The following is a 15,546-nucleotide window of genomic DNA, read 5'->3' as shown; positions in this document are numbered from 1 at the left end:
TAATACAACTATCCTTCCTACAACTGGAAATGCACCAATCCCCAAACCAAATACTATTACATAAAGTTAACAATACTTAAATGTTGATATGAAGTCAATAAATTTTATGCCACATAATAAAGGAAAAGGAAATAAAATGAAGATTTTTCTTAGTACAAGGGTATACATGTACAAATATGTTTTTAACAAACAAAGGAGGAAATACTAATGACAATTACAGTCCTCATATCTGCAGCTGGTCATATAGTCGTAGCAGGTATTGATGACTACTTTCTTCTTCTACTTATTCTGTATTCCCTTTGCCTTCAGTAAGCACCTCAGCAGGTCATAGTTTTTTCCTGGTGAAGTGACCCAAACCTTCATTCCTGAAGGGTCTGGGCCATTTGTAGTCCTGCCTGGATTGGGCTATTGTAGTTTTCCATTGACCTTAATTACAAGGCATGCTAATACTGAGAGATGCCCTAATGGATGTCCTATATTCGATGCTTACGTCCATTGTGGAGTAGCAGACTGATTTCATCTTGATAGTCTGGGTCAATCACCCCAGCCAACACTGTAAGTCCCTTCTTAGCCTGTTGACTTAAATGTAGGAGGAGCCCCAAGTCCAAAATGTTCAAGTGGCATAGGCTTCCTATCAATTTAACTTCTAGGAACACCATAATTAATTAGTCAATGCCAGAGTTGTACATGAGTCAGACAATTCTGATTGTTGTTTTGCCTCTGCTGTTAATTACAGTAGCTATACCCACCTTGCCTTTGACAGTTGAGTGCTATCACTTGGCCCCTACCACCTCGGGATGCAATTATTCCCATCATATTTAAAATTTGTAGTTGAGTGACTGCGGTTCCCATTCTTCAATCTGACATACAGAGAAGAGCAATTATAGGTGCTCTTCAAAGACGCAGATGCTGCCTTCACAAATCTATTTCACAGGCATTGGTCAAGGGTATATCTTCTGGACCCTCCCAGCTGGGATGAGTAGGTCTCAAGTGACTAATCCACTCCACCATCCCAGTCTCCTTAAGCCTTTGGATCCCTTCCTCTACATTAATCCAAGGGAGATCAGGCATTTCCAGTTTACTCACAGTGGGCCATCTTTTAATCCATGTTTCGGCTAACCAAGCCAACAAACTATTAGAAACGTTTTTAACTCCCCAAGCTGCAACATTAAAAGCAGAGTCTCTACTTAGCAGGCCCAAATCATTAAATTTAGCCTGATCCAACTCTACATTCCTTCCACCATTATCCCATACTCTTAATATCTATTCCCATGCCTGTCCTCCAGATTTCTGTTTATCTAAATTAGATAATTCAAACAGTTGTTTTTAAGGGTAGCACACTACCTCATGGGTCACACTCTCAGCCTCACCTCTAGGGGCCCACTGGGACTTTAGTCTAGTTATAGGTCTAAAAGCAAACAGAAGTGTTGGGGGTGGCTCCTGAGGAGAATCGACATTACCTTGCCTGCCAACTGCCTCAGGAAAGGCCATCACTATTGCCTCAGGCACCACAGGGTTTATCTCCTCAGACAAAGGTGGAAAGGCTGATGGTAACATGGGTGTGGGAGAGGATGCTGCCCCTACTGGGGATGGGAAAGCTGTTCCTTCTGGCAAAAAAATGTTCATCAGAGTTTACAAACTCTGTGTCCCAGCTTCATCAGGGTCCTCCCACACGTCCCTATTCCAAGTTGCATTGTCCCATTCTTTTCCAATCAATACCCTCACTTTAACAGTAAACACCTGGTGAGGCTGTGCATGCATCTTTTGTTGCAAATCAGCTATTCTCATGATAAGAGCTTGTGTCTGTTTTTCCACAATTTCAGCTCTTTCTCTATAGGAGATAAGATTCTCACAGAGGGCAATCTTAACAGATTTGAGGCTCAGTATCTGCTTCTGAAGCCAGGAGACAGAATCCCTGAGTTCATCATTTTCTTTCATCATTTTTGTCCACTGAACTTAAGAGCAAGCAATGAGCTTCATTATGTTCCCTGGTTCTTCACATATGGTCAAAGGTATTATGTATAGAGTCACTAAACTCCTTGCCTCTCATGAGTGATGAATCAGGAGTGTCAAATGCATTTATTTTGTACAACTTTCTAAACAGTTCATGCCAAGGACTATCAGTGTTCTCCATACTATTGGAAGTAGAGTCCTTAGCATTTTTGAGTCTAATCATATTAGGCAGCCAACTCCAGAAACCCCAAGACCAGTGGAAGAACTCCATCCTTCATATTCTGTTTCTCTAGAACCAATCCTGGTACCAAAATCTGTATTAGTCAGGGTTCTCTTAGAGGGACAGAACTAATAGGATATATGATTATTAAATATTAACTTACACTATCACAAGGTTCCACAATAGGCTGTGTGCAAGCTGTGTGCAGAGCCAGTCTAAGTCCCCAAAATGAAGAATTTGGATGTTCGAGGGCATGAAGCATCCAGCATGGGAGAAAGATGGAGGCTGGGAGGCTAGGCGCTTCTTGGTTTTCTGCGTTTTTCTGCCTGTTTCATATTGGCTGGAAGCTGATTAGATCGTGCCCACCAGATTAAGGGTGGATCTGCCTTCCCCAGTCTACTGACTCAAATGTGCATCTCTTTTGGCAACACCCACACTGACACACCCAGGATTAATACTTTGTATCCCTCAATCCAATCAAGTTGACACTCAATATTAACCATAACACTTACATTGCAAGAGTAATGCAATATATTTATATATTATGTATATTTATATAAAATATATGAAATATATTTTATATATTATATATACTATATATTTTATGAAATATATTTTATATATTATATATACTATATATTTTATGAAATATATTTTATATATTATATATACTATATATTTTATAAAATATGTAAATATATATAAATAAATATAAGTAAATTTTATATAAATATATAATATATATTATATATTAAATATATGTTATATATTTTTATATATTTTTCTGTAAATATATTTGTTAGATACAGTTCAGGTTTTCAAACCTTTGAATGTATTCCAGAGTCTAATTCCTGTGTTTTAAAGTGACTAAAATAATTTTTCTCTTTCTGTATTTATGGGTGTTTTTGTTTTAACAGTTTTAGATAACTTTTGGTTTTTATTTGATTTTGTTTTATAGTCATATAGTACATTACACATGATTCCAAAGTCAAAATTTTAAAACAAGGTGCAGAGAATAGTAGTGTTTATTTCTGATCTCTTTTTTATTCAAACTCTCATGTGTAATATTTTCATTAGTTTGGCTGATCCATTCATCCATCTTTTTTTAGCTATATAAGCATATGTGTGTGAATCTATCTATCTATCATCTATCTATCTATCTATGTATCACTCTCTCTCCATCCATCCATCTATCCATCCATTTATCCATCCATCCATCCATCCATCCATCCATCCATCCATCCATCTATGTATCTTCAAACACCCCCTTTTTATTTGTAGAGAATTAGATTGTGTCCAGTCGTTTGCTATTACAAGTTTTTGCTCCTTTCCCCACACTTGTCAAGGTATCTAGCCAGGAGAGAATTCTACCAATCTGGCTTTCCACCCTAAACTGCACTCTTGATCTCTCCCAGGGATTCAGATTCTTCTACAAACACTGAAAAGGAATCGTTTTAACTTTCCAGGCTTACTATTGCTCCATGGTTTGACAGGGGAATAAAAGTTACATAGTCCATGCCTTTCTCTTTGGTTGCACCAAGCACTTCAACCATTGAAATCTAACAGATCCCTCAGGGAAGTGGTGAAATGTCACAGCTGATTGGAACCTAACCGATGCCAGAATGTGGCTACAAGACTGATCAGTCAACCGTACCCTCAAATTCTTTTTTTTTTTTTTTTTTTTGAGACGGAGTCTCGCACTATCTCCCAGGCCGGAGTGCAGTGGTGTGATCTCGGCTCACTGCAAGCTCCGCCTCACTGGTTCACGCCATTCTCCTGCCTCAGCCTCCCGAGTAGCTGGGACTACAGGCGCCCGCCACCATGCCCGGCTAATTTTTTGTATTTTTAGTAGAGACGGGGTCTCACCGTGTTAGCCAGGATGGTCTCGATCTCCTGACCTTGTGATCCGCCCGCCTTGGCCTCCCAAAGTGCTGGGATTACAGGCATGAGCCACCGTGCCCGGCAACCCTCAAATTCTTAAAAGTGATTATTAAAGCTGTCATTATTTTCTGTGTTGACATTGTGCATCCTCTTATATAATGACTTCAATATTTTCTTTTGGTGCTAAAATCCTTATGCCGTTCCTAATACTAAACAAGCATCCTTTACCCATATCTCAACTACCATATTTAATATTCACTAAAATTTTCAAATATACTCATATTTATTTGTAAGCACTCTATAATACTCAGCCAAAGGCGTCCTGTTTACTTGTTTTCCTGTATATTTTAGCTTTATCTTATAATGTTTTTCAAACATTTAGAAAGAATAGAGCATTATATAATTAAATCAATAACCCATCAGTCCAACAATTATCATTATTCCACACATTTAGTTCTTCTATCCCTCATATTTTTCCAGAGTATTTAAAAACAAATTGCAGATATCATAGAATTTCAACTGCAAATACTTGAGTATACATTTGTAATATATCTGGAAATTTATAAAATATAGCCACAATGTCATTATCACATCCAATAGAATTACAAATAATTTATTGATTTATCTAAAACTCACCATATTTTCCCTAGTTGCATATCTCAACAGGACATACATATGTGCTTTGATTGACATGTCTCTTGTTTTAAATTTGTAACATCCTTTCTTCCATTTTTTGTGCCATTTGAGTTGAAACTGAGATATGTTTCCAACAGTGCCTCTGATTTGTAATTTCATTGATTGTATCTTCATGAAGTCATTTAGATCCTCTTTCCCTTGTATTTACTGTAAAGTGCTAAAAACTTGTTTATATTTAGGTACACAATTTTAGCAAAAATAACTTTACATGGATACTGTTTATTTCTTATTGCTTCACATTAGGAAGTGTTTAATGTTTGAATATTCGCTTTTAGTGATTCTAAGATTTATCTGGGTTCAGGTGTAGTCAGCCTGACTTTTTGAAGAGTTTGCCATGAATTTGTCTCCCAGTGGTTTAGCAGTCATTAGGAGTATAGCCCATCATTTATTTTGGTATTTTAAAATGATAATCTTCTAATGCTATCATTTCTTCCAACTCCATTAACTGAGGCTCTTCCATGTGGGGGAAAAAAAAAACTTTCTCACACTATTTGATTTGTCTGAAATATAAACCACAAAGGAAGGATAGACTAGATATTTGAGCTTTTTCCTTTCTAACAATGAGTTCCAACCATAGCAACCTCTAGAAATGTCCATGTATGAGCATATAGATTTTTGATATTTTATTTCCATCCATTAACAAGACATATTAGGCTAAACTTGTGCATTTTTTTTACCGCATATTTGTAATCTGACTTTTTCCAAAGAATCCTGGTTTGTTTTCATAGAAAACTGTATTTAAAGAACACAATATAAAAGTTAGTTTCCTTTGGCATGTTGTAATATTAGCCTTTACATTTTTTTCTGTAAATATAGTGGGTATGTAAAAATAATAAAAGTAAGTAGAGATGTGTTGTGTGTGTATCTATACATACAAATATATGTGTGTGCATGTGTATCTATACATACATATGTGTTCATGTATGTATAATTTAAGAAATAGAATTCATTGCTAAATTATTTTACAAATATTGCAGTACCGCAACATTTACTCCAAATCTTATAAAAATAAACTTTAGATAGTCAACAAGGAAAGGGCATGATATTTATTCTAGTTCATTTATAACACAGAAGCTCAAGGCTTGCATTTTTCTAGACGCAGTTTCTCCAACTGTTGCTTATGTTACACAGCTGTCTCTAGAATTTTTCATTTTCTATAGTACACCACGAAGCCAGATATTTCCAACAGTTCCATTGTTCATGGCTCCCTAGTGAATATACAAACATCCTGCAAATGGCGTGACCTAGCATATTGCAAACACATGGATGAAACAACTACTAAAAAGCTGCTATATCCTGACTCATTGTTTATTAATAATTTATTGCCAGTAACAAATGTGGGTCACCACGTGCATGAAAAGTAATAAAATTAAAGAGAGATACATCATTTAAATACAATGCGTGGGAGAAGAGGAAACATTTCTGAATACGAATAAAATTGGTGGTGCTCTACAGTTTAATATTTGAAGGAAATTAGCAACTTTTCAGGGATTGCTTTCCACTATCTTCTTTTATTTATTCTTTAAATGTGAGTATATATGGGAATATCTGGAGGATTACATCTTCTAAAGTTAAGTTTTAAATTAAACGTAAGATTAGTCACATATTATATTAGTTAATATGTTTATTTCCAGTAATAGTTTGCAGGATTTAAGGGATTAAGGTATCTGAGATTGAGAAGTGGATGTGGAAGAGATATCTAGGGAGTTACCTTGGATAACAATAAAAAGGGAAATGGTATCACAAAAAGTAGCAGTCATAGGGCATATTTATTCATCACTTAATATGTGTTAGATTTACTACTGAGAAGTTCTTGTGTGTTAATTAACTCATATTTTTCTCATGAAATCCTCTGGGATGGGTATGACTTTATTCATATTTTATAGGTAAGGAAAGTGAGTTGCAGAGAATTTGAGCATTTTGCACAACTAGCAAGGAACAGAGATAGGATTCAAATTCAGATATTCAAATTCCACAATGTGTATTCATTATGCTACAGCTATCTTCAAGGACACCCATGACGAATTATTGGAATATGGCAGCAGAGTTCTTAAGATATCAAAAGACACAATCTATTTCATGAGTGTTTGTTGGACAAACTTACTATAGAGAACCAGAATATAACTGAAGAGATGTAGGTCCTATTAGTCAAGGAACTCAGCTAATGTCTAGGAATCTCATAAGGCAACACAGAAACTGGTTTTAGAAGTTAAAATCTATCTTTTTCAGGATTTATGTGGTAGGCAATGCCTGAATTTATTAACTCACTGTATATTCATTGAGTATCTTCTGTATGTTAGGCACCTGGGGCTGGGATGGTGAATAAGACAGACATTGCTCATGTCCTCATAAGACTTGTAATCTAGTAGATCTTTCCAAAAGAGGAAATCAACTGATATATGTACTGGTTTTTAAATTATTCAACAAATATTTATTGAGCCTCTACCTGCACCAGGCAATAATATAGGTACTTAGGCCTGAGAAAAAAAATAATAAAATAAGATCAAAACATGCTTGGCAACATTTATGGGCCATGCATATGAGCACATGTGAGAAGGTAAGTAGATAGGTAGATAAGTTGATAAATAGATGAACAAGAAAATAAATCAAAAGGCTCTTCTTTATTATCTCTGTCTTCTCTGGCACAAATCCAATGTATTTCACAATGTTACTTTTGCCTAAACATGACCTTTGCATTCAAATAATTTTTCATATGTCACATTGATACCTAAAGTCTCCATATGTGCTCAAGTCTAGCTACTGTGAATGCAGTATTTTATTTTTTAAAAGCTTGCAGCTTGATTCCTGATTGTGTATTGTTAGCAGCCATTTTTTTCACTTATTTGGAAGCATTTGAAATAAAGTTTCCCATTAATTTTTATCTCACTTTGATGTAAATGTCTTTTAAAATCCCTCTACTTTTTCATTGGAATTTTGCTTTATTCACAAGTTGCCTGGCATCTAAACTGACAGCATTACTTAACTAACGTTTCTGTCACTGCCAATTGTTCTCAGAAATGTTTGGATTTTACTTACTTAATGGTCTTTTTTTCCAATGTTATACAGTAGAGATATTTCAAATGTAACACAGTGTATGCAATTTAAAAAAGTTTGAAATACGCAATATTGAATAGTATATATAAGTGGGCTTATGGAAAAAATAGAGTTGTGCAAACAAAATTTGTTTGAATCCAGAGCACCAACAAAAATATAGCTATCTTATTTAAAATATTAGTACAGCTTTAAAGACTTTACATTCTAATAAGTAAAGAGAAGTTATTGCAAATATAAAGTTTTGCCTTTTAAAAAGATGGTCATGGATAGATAAAAGACGGTGTGAAAAAGGCTTGAGCCTTCTGATGTAAGATAAAGGTACAATGTAAATAACCAGAGAAAACTGTACAATAAGCACTTCAAAACATGAACACATGATCAAACTGAGCCAAGATAAAAAATCAGGTGTGAAGGGGCTTCTGGACAGTACTGTATTCTTCTGTGGCCTAATGCATTTAATTCTTCTACTTTGCTTTCAACTGCTATTTCTTTATGACACACAGATTGATGCATTAGAAAAAAATCCATATGGACCTACATGAATTCTGTATTTTACTGACATCACTCCCAATTCCCCAACTGCACACATTTTCATTCATCTTACAGAAACACACGTCATAGAAGAGCACAGTGAGTTCAGTTATCCATATGTATTAACCATATGGACAGTTTAATGCTTGGTTTCATCTTTTCCTGTAGCAGATTTTTACATGTTGAAGATTTTACACTCCTATGATGAAAATAAATAGGTCTAAGTACAACTTTTCATTTGTGACAAAATAATTTCCAATCTAGCATGTTCTTATAATAATGAGATGTATGATATTATCTTTGGGTAGTCATTGTGGGAGTATAATCTATGTCAACAGAATGTCTCTCTAGCCAGCCTAGTAATGAAAATCTTCCAGCGTGCACCTGCCATATGATGAATTGCTTTCTTTGTATTAAATAAACTTTTGTTAAATGGATGAATTACGGAACGGCATACAATAATGACTTACAAGCCCAAAACATATATATTTTTAATTATCATGTTCAAGGTGACATTTTAATATCATTTTTTATAAAATAGATGGAATGAGAGTCTTAATTTTTAATCAATAGAAAAAATATATTAAATTTTTATTAAAACATCAATATGAGTATGTTAAATTTCTTAATGGTGGAGTATTAACTGGCATAATTTGGTGAATTTGAAGCCACAATAACTACCTGGCGAAATATATTTCTTCAAAAATGTTCAGAAGCACCACCTCATGAAAAGTACTGCACTCATGAACAAAGTGGATGGACCAGACAAGAACTACAAATAGAAGGAGGGGAGAAAGGTCAGAAAGCCAAAAATAATGTTTCATTTCCTTACTGACCTGTGAATGATGTAGAGGAAGTTGAAACAAGAGGTAGGCTAATGGATACTATTTGACTTTGCAGTACCAATTTTCTGCCCACCTTTAATAACAGTTAGTTATGAATATCAGTGAACTCTCAATGAGCACAAACGAATGAGAATGTTAAAGCTGAAGAGAACATGGTTAGGAAGTGCAAATATTTTGTCTTAAAATATGGCAGGTCACGACTGTAATCCCAGTACTTTGGGAGGCTGAGGCGGGCGGATCATCTGAGGTCAGGAGTTTGAGACCAGCCTGGCCAACATGGTGAAACCCTGTCTCAACTAAAAATATGAAAAATTAGCTGGGTGTGGTGGCACACACCTGCAATCCCAGCTACTCTGGAAGCTGAGGCAGGAGAATAGCTTGAACCCGGGAGATGGAGATTGCAGTGAGCAGAGATCGCGCCATTGCACTCCAGCCTGGGTGACAAGAGTGAAACTCTGTCTCAAAAAAAAAATAAATAAATAAATAAATAAATAAATAAATAAATAAATAAAAAATGGCAGGTATATTAAATGAGTATGCTAGATTTTTGTTTTGTTTTGTTTTGCTTTTGTCATAAGCTTAGGCAATCTAAACTTAAATATTACTAATACCCTAAAAACAAAGAACCAAGGCTGCAAGCATTTGTTTCTTTGTTTGTTTTTTGTTTTGTTTTGTTTTTTTCAGATGGAGTCTCACTCTGTCAGCCAAGCTGGAATACAGTGGTGCAAACTCAGCTCACTGCAACCTCCGCCTCCCGGGTTCAAGCGATTCTCCAGCCTCAGCCTCCCGAGTAGCTAGGACTACTGGCACGGGCCACCACGCCAGCCTATTTTTTTTTTTTTTATTTTTAGTAGAGATAGGGTTTCACTATGTTGGCCAGTCTTGTCTCGAACTCCTGACTCGTGATCCACCTGCCTTGGCATCCCAAAGTGCTGGGATTACAGGCATGAGCCACTGCGCCCGGCCCAAGCATTTGTTAAATGGTATATCCTAGATCATTATCACTAAACATGTATATAACAACTTACTTCTTGAGAAATGATTTTAAAAATAAAAATCATTGTAATGAATGCTAAGGAAGATAAAGCATATTAATTTTTCTTCTCAATTTTTAGGGATATCTTTTCATTTACTGATATTCCCTTTCAATAACATTAACTAGAAGAAAAATTTATGCAAAAATATATTATTGAATTATATTACATAATAAATTTAATTAAAAGGAGGTAGGAAATATTAAACTTGTTTTTAGTCCTTTTATAAAACCAAGATAATTCTTGTGGTCATTGAACTAGCTCCATCTACATCCATCTATCTATCATCTATCTATCCATACTCCACTTCAATAATTATTTAGGATCTTTCAAAATATAAAAATACAACTTCCACATAAAATAAACGAACACATAGAAATTATATGTATATCCCAACAATTACTCTGATAAAATCAGATGTATCTTTCCAAATGATAAGATTAAGAAAAATTGAATTGTACTAATCCCTGAATGAATGTGGCATACATGTCTAAGGTGGTTCAAAACCTTCTGCTGGGATACAGAAAGAACATACTGGCTATTCTTCTATCATCTCTTACAATGTGCCAGTTCAAGTGCTTTATAATTTTTTAATTGTCTGTATTTTATTATTGAGCTGTATAAATTATTTATACATTTTGGATTTGAATTGTCCAATATATGCATAGATATTATTTTCTATTGTTGTCTGTCCTTCTTGTCCCTTTTCTTAAGTGTATCTTTGATTAACACATGCATTTAATTTTTATGAAGTCTAATCAATCTTTTTTTATTGCTAATTCTTATTGTATCCTTTGTAATACATCTTTACCTATCCAAGAAAAAAAAAAGATTTTATAATGTTTTCTTCTTTGGTTTTCAGTTCAGTGTTTAATTCCACTATATATTCAGAATAATTTTTATAAGGTAAGGTTTGACATTCATTGAGGTTGCATATGGATAGACAATAGTTATGGCACCATTTATTGAATGGATTTTTTCCCCAGTCTAGAATGTAAGACCAACACCTTTATTCTTGTGTTTTAAGATTGTTTAATTAGTACACTTCCTTTGATTTCACATATAAATATAATCACAGTTTCAACTTCCAGTAGAAAAGCCTTGCTGAAATTCTGGGTAGCATAAACTGAATCTATATTTCAATTTGGGGAGATTTTACATGTTAAAAATATAGAACTTTTAAAATCCATGACCGTGGTGGGCCTCTCAATCTGTTTATATCTTCTTTATTTTCTCTCAGCAAACTTTTGCAGTGTTTAGTGTATAGGTAACATCTCTTGGATTTTTTTTTTTTTTTGAGACGGAGTTTCGCTCTTGTTGCTCAGGCTGGAGTGCAATGGCATGATCTCAGCTCACTGCAACCTCCGCCTCCTGGGTTCAAGCGATTCTCCTACCTCAGCCTCCTGAGTAGCTGGGATTGCAGGCATGTGCCACCATACCTGGCTAATTTTGTATTTTTAGTAGAGACGGGGTTTCTCTATGTTGGTCAGGCTGGTCTCAAACTCCCGACCTCAGGTGATCCACCTGCCTCGGCCTCTCAAAGTGCTGGGATTACAGGCGTGAGCCACTGCTCCCAGCCAAGGGATCTCTCTGAATATTTAAAACTTCGGAAGTAGGTTGTAAACCATTCTGTCAGCTGCCAAAGGAGAAAGGTTTTTATGGTCCAGCTACAGTATCACAGAATAGGACAAAGAAGTGTGGATTTGGAGCTGAGAGGCAATAAATCAATAACCTGGCACATGCCACTACTATTTAACTTTGTAATAGAGGTCCTACACAGTGTAATGAAGCAAGACAAAAAAAATAAAATGTGTAAATATTGAAAATCATGGAGCCAAATTTTATTTACTGATAATTGACCTGTTTCCTGAGATATCTACCAAGAAAAAAACCTACCTAACTAATAAGTGAATTTGACAAGTTTTCAGGATACTATGGTATTAAATTGAATTTTATTTCCATATACAAGCACCAAATAATTGGTCATATTAAACTAAAATAATTCCACTTTAAATGGCATGCACAACTGCTAAGTAAAGACACCTGAACCAGCTAACTAGTAAATAAGACCATGTGGAGAAGAAATCAGTCATCCACATTCTGTATAAACTTCCTACATGTGAGACCAACAGGTGAATTGCTCAGACAACACTCCCTTTTCCCCAACTCCAACTGTGGAGCCATAGAATTATGAGCAAAGAATATGGTTTTTATTTTAAACAACTAAATTTTGGGGTGGATCACTACACATCAGTAGATAAGTGATAGAATTCTTTCAGCTGTTTTCTGCAAATTCTGATTTCTTCTTTGACTCTTGGGTTGATTAGGAGTGCATTGTTTACAAATAATTGGGAGATTTCTAACTTTCTTCCTTTGTAGTCAGGGATTGTACCATGAATGATTTATGTTGTTGAAATTTATTCAGACTTGTCTTATGGCTTGAAATATATATTTTTAGTGAATTTTTTTCTACTTCAAAAGGATATTTATTTTATAGTTCTTTGTATTTTAATTAGTTCAAGTTTATTGTGTTGTTAAATTATTTTATATCTTTACTAATTTTGGTCTACCTATTGTAGAGGTGGTATTTACATCTCTGATGATAATTTTACAAGTTTATCGATCATCTCTTTATTTCAATAATATTTTGCTTTATATATTTTAAGCGCTGTTATTCCATACAAATATGGAAGTATCAGCCCTGTACTTTTTAGGTAAATGTATAATAGAAAATATTAAGTAAGTTTAATTATTGAGATATAAATACTTCAGTCTGTGCTGTTCTCTCTTTTTCCTGTTCAACTACTAAAATCAAAATAATAATACAATAGTCACTATAAACTGCCAGTCTTCTTTGTGTCACATATTTTATACATTGTTTATAATTATTACATTTAAAAATAGATATTACCCTTCCTATTTCATAACGTAGTCAATTTATGACATGTAATGTAAGGTAAACAATGTTACAGGGATTTGAGTGAGTAAAAATTTGTCTGAATCCAGAAGTCTTCTCTCAATGTCCATGACTACAATTAGTTCCATTGTATTTTCCAATGCATGTTTAAATATCTTACATTCAGCCATCATTGACTACTGTTGAAGTTGATTTTTAATCATTTGTTGCCTGAACTTCAGAAATCCTCTTAAGATTAATCATCACCGATTGTCCAGACTGAGCTCTAAATTGCCCATGCCTATCATAGCATGTTTTCCAATTCATCACTTCCTGAACTGTCACAAACTATAGTATTACGAAAAGTGTTGTATTTCATTGTAAATGTGTGAGCTAATATGTTGGGTTTTAATATGTCACGAGTTTTAGCTTGGGGACCAGTTTGGCACACATGTAAAATTTTACACAGATGTGTTAATTCCTCTAAACATTTTAATTTATTCCTAAAGCTTGTATTTGTCCACAATAGATTTTCTCTTAAAACAATGTTTTTAGTATCATGCCAAGTGTTAGCTTTAAGGACAGCCAGAAAAAGAGAAAATAATTACGTAAACTAAATTTCAACAGCATTTCCCTGCCTTTTGAGATCAGTAAGATTGATTCAATGTATTTTCCACTGAGTTCAGCCTGTATCTCAAGAATTTTCAAATTTCATCAGAATTTATGATCACTTTCAGCTCTTAAGTCCTGCTTAGTGTGAATCAGTTTAGGGATAATCTAAATGTCCAATATGTATTATTATGTTTTGCATTATATTGTTTTAGATGTGGATCACTATACTTTTTCTTAGTTATGCCAAACTACTTATAGAAACTCTTATATGTGTAAAGGACTACTGAGTTATAGGGGATGTAGAGATTTATACTGCCAAAAGGCTCAAGATGTAATATTCTATGTTAGATATTGATGTTCCTAAAGTTCCCTCTCTCCTTCCAAATCTTGGGCTTCAGATTCCGATCATGTAGGTTAAATCATCTTTTGTTGATTACTCATGTTTTTAGTTTCTCTCTCCAAATTCCTGTTGATTTCTAATACAAAGCAGTTTAGTTGTGTCTCTTGACATGGGCAGAGTTTCTCTTGCCCTTAAGGTCTTACTTTCCACTTCTAAATACCTTCCAAGATGTTTTCCTCCACAAACACAATATCTTCCTTAAAAGATAGACCCTGCATCAGTTGTTAAGCTAACATATCTTTCTCCTCACTACAAATGTATCACTACTGAATTTCTCTCCACAAGTGTGAAGATGGCTGGAGTAGAAATTCTGGCATTGCTTCTCATCACCAGAAGGAAAAATTCAGGTGAGCTCTGTCAAAATGGTGGGTTGGCAATGGCACTCATTTCTCAATCATAAGATTTTAGGCCAGGACAGTCTACTCTATTAACATAGTCTGAAGAAGTGATCTTTCCTCTTACATTTATAGAGTCTTTTCTTACTAGTGATAATAGACATGCTGTAAAGTACCTCATATCCTAAAACCTTTAGTTTTAAGTATACAGCGAACAACTTAATTTAACTTCTATACAGCATAGACAAAATATATGATAAGTGACGATGTCATTTACATTTAATGGATTGGGAAATGTTATTTTATTTAAGGAAAGTTCTTCTGTAAAAATGTGTCTTCTTTGACATTGTTATGTGTCAGCTAACTCACATTTTCAAAGCTGGAGTGCAGATATTTCTGAGTATATATACATATGTGTGTGTATATATATGTGTATATATACGTATATATATGTATATACGTATATATGTGTATATATGTATATATACGCATATATACGCGTATATATGTATATATACGCGTATATATGTGTATATATATATATTTGGTTACACATAATACTATTCCTGTCATTTTCTTCAAGAGTTCAAAACTATTGTGGAGTATTTTTATTTTATTGTGTGTACTTCTAAATTCTCACTAGAGTTTTACTCTCATGACAGTCATAAATTGCTGGTTCTTTTTCATGGGAGAGGGTAAGATTTCCACAGGGAATAGCTGCCTTAAAGAAGTATTTTACATATTAAGAGTTCTTAAAGTAATTTTAATTAGTCCCTCCAAAATTATTTTTCCTTGAAGCTGTTTGTTTAGAAAAATTTGGTTCTTGCTTTTTAGCATTAAGCCGTATAGATTTTTAAAATAAACCAAACACATAAACTTTTTTCTCTATCTTTCTTTCTTTGTCCCTTTTATTATGAAATGCATTCTGTGCCTATCCAGCTGTGCTGGCTGTGTGTCAGTAATGTGAGTCACTGACCAATGTTGTCCCACACATGAACAGGAACTAACACAAAGAAAAATAAAAGATACAGCTCTTGGATTTTGCTTACAGCCAAACATTAGGGAAGGGAGGTAATTGTGTTATTTCAA

At 34.4% G+C, this 15,546-nt stretch overlaps 1 pseudogene; it reads left to right on the top strand.

Annotated features, from left to right (window-relative positions):
• The first annotated feature begins 985 nt into the window (after positions 1–985).
• Positions 986–10,308, top strand: LOC129397293 (uncharacterized; annotated as a pseudogene).
• The last annotated feature ends 5,238 nt before the right edge of the window (positions 10,309–15,546 follow it).

The sequence above is a fragment of the Pan paniscus genome, chromosome 13 (assembly GCF_029289425.2).
Source record: "Pan paniscus chromosome 13, NHGRI_mPanPan1-v2.0_pri, whole genome shotgun sequence".
In the NCBI taxonomy this organism is placed as follows: Eukaryota; Metazoa; Chordata; class Mammalia; order Primates; family Hominidae; genus Pan; species Pan paniscus.
The sequence above is the reverse complement of the archived record's forward strand: the minus strand, read 5'-3'. Positions and strand labels throughout refer to the sequence as shown.